Genomic DNA, 2,739 nt, shown 5'->3' with positions numbered 1-2,739 from the left:
ATGAAGATGGTGATATTAGAGTCATGCTAGTTGAGTAGTTGTGAATTTGAGAAATACTTGTTCTAAAGTTTGTGATTCTCGTAGCATGCATGTATGGTGAACCGTTATGTGATGAAGTCGGAGTATGATTTATTTATTGATTGTCTTCCTTATGAGTGGCGGTCGGGGACGAGTGATGGTCTTTTCCTACCAATCTATCCCCCTAGGAGCATGCGCGTAGTACTTCGTTTCGATAACTAATAGATTTTTGCAATAAGTATGTGAGTTCTTTATGACTAATGTTGAGTCCATGGATTATACGCACTCTCATCCTTCCACCATTGCTAGCCTCTCTAATACCGCGCACCTTTCGCCGGTATTATACACCCACCATATACCTTCCTCAAATGATAGAGGCAAAGGTGTCCCGTCTTTCGATGAGATGATGAATATCGCTTTGATGGAAGTCGACTTTGACGATCCGACTACGAACGTGCGAGGACGTCGCGCCTTAGCAATCGCTAAACCAACTCCGAGAGGTTATCGACCACGCCGGAGCACGATCAACCTGACCACGAGGGTCTGTTTCCTGCGAGCAAACGAAGAACAAGCAAGAAACTGAGATTGCAATCTGGATATTGCGAATATAAGATGAAAGCTTTATTGATCAAGGTGGAGTTCTGTGACGCCTTTGTCTGGTCGCTGAACACAAACGAAGTACGCGAAGTTGCAGCTATGGCGAACTTTTAATCTAAACAAAACCCAAAGTCTAAACGACGCCCTAAGGGCTGTATATATGGAGGAAGAGGGGGGAATTTCGTGGCCCTTGAGGAAGGGGTCCGAAACCAACCCTATCTCTTGTTTCCCCACACATACGGACTCTAAAAACAGCCTATACTTATGTATTTCGAAATTACATGGGCCTGACCCAATAATAAGGTGACGCAGCACCTAGAATAGCCTCTGGACGAAAGTTATGAAGTAGCATCTTGTATATTTCGTCCAAGGCTTCATGCACGCATTATGGTGGCTTCAACGTCCTGAAATCATCACTTGTAACTCCGTTCTTGTTCCCCATGCGCATGCCATCATCTCCATGCTTGTTCTTGCTCCAATGTTCATCCTTCTCAAAGCTAGGCCCTTCATTTGTAAGCAAAACAAATGTATCCAATTTAGGCAGCATCATATTCTCATGAACATTAGAATCATTACCAAGAAACGAAAGTACCTGGTAATTTAATTGGCGTGCGCGAGCTCTAGTAATTGGTCCAGTATGTATAGCAGCAGGGGCTGTGGGTGTAACAATGGTATTGATGTCCTCATCATCAAAACAGCCACCATACCTACCTATTATGGCATTTCCATAGCCATTCCAAGATATATTGCCATGCAACTTACCACCGTTCCATTTATTATGACACGCTTCATCATTGTCATATTGCTTTACATGATCATGTAGTTGACATTGTATTTGTGGCAAAGCCACCATTCATAATTCTTTCATACATGTCACTCTTGATTCATTGCATATCTTGGTACATCGCTGGAGGCATTCACATAGAGTCGTATTTTGTTCCAGGTATTGAGTTGTAATTTTTGAGTTGTAAGTAAATAAAAGTGTGATGATCATCATTATTAGAGCATTGTCCCAAGTGAGGAAAGGATGATGGAGACTATGATTCCCCCACAAGTCAGGATGAGACTCCGGACGAAAAAAAAGGAGAAAAAAGAGCCATAAAAAAATAAAAAGGCCCAAATAAAAAATATAAAAAATGAGAGAAAAAGAGAGAAGGGACAATGTTACTATCCTTTTGCCACACTTGTGCTTCAAAGTAGCACCATGATCTTCATAATAGAGAGTCTCCTATGTTGTCACTTTCATATACTAGTGGGAATTTTACATTATAGAACTTGGCGTGTATATTCCAATGATGGGCTTCCTCAAAATGCCCTAGGTCTTCGTGAGCAAGCAAGTTGGATGCACACCCACTTAGTTTCTTTTGTTGAGCTTTCATACACTTATAGCTCTAGTGCATCCGTTGCATGGCAATCCCTACTCACTCACATTGATATCTATTGATGGGCATCTCCATAGCCCGTTGATACGCCTAGTTGATGTGAGATTATCTTCTCCTTTTTGTCTTCTCCACGACCACCATTCTATTCCACATATAGTGCTATGTCCATGGCTCAAGCTCATGTATTGCGTGAAGATTGAAAAAGTTTGAGAACATCAAAAGTATGAAACAATTGCTTGGCTTGTCATCGGGGTTGTGCATGATTAAATACTTTGTGTGATGAAGATAGAGCGTAGCCAAACTATATGATTTTGTGGGGATAACTTTCTTTGGCCATGTTATTTTGAGAAGACATGATTGCTTTGTTAGTATGCTTGAAGTATTATTATTTTCATGTCAATATTAAACTTTTGTCTTGAATCTTTCGGATCTGAACATTCATGCCACAATAAAAGAGAATTACTTAGAGAAATATGCTAGGTAGCATTACACATCAAAATTCTGTTTTTATCATTTACCTACTCGAGGACGAGCATGAATTAAGCTTGGGGATGCTTGATACGTCTCCAACGTATCTATAATTTTTTATTCTTCCATGCTATTATATTATCTGTTTTGGATGTTTAATGGGCTTTACTAAGCACTTTTATATTATTTTTGGGACTAACCTATTAACCGAAGGCCCAGTGCAAATTGCTTTTTTTGCCTATTTCAGTGTTTCGCAGAAAAGGAATATCAAACG

This window comes from Aegilops tauschii, chromosome 4 (assembly GCF_002575655.3).
Source record: "Aegilops tauschii subsp. strangulata cultivar AL8/78 chromosome 4, Aet v6.0, whole genome shotgun sequence".
NCBI lineage: Eukaryota > Viridiplantae > Streptophyta > Magnoliopsida > Poales > Poaceae > Aegilops > Aegilops tauschii.
Note: the sequence above shows the minus strand (reverse complement) of the source record.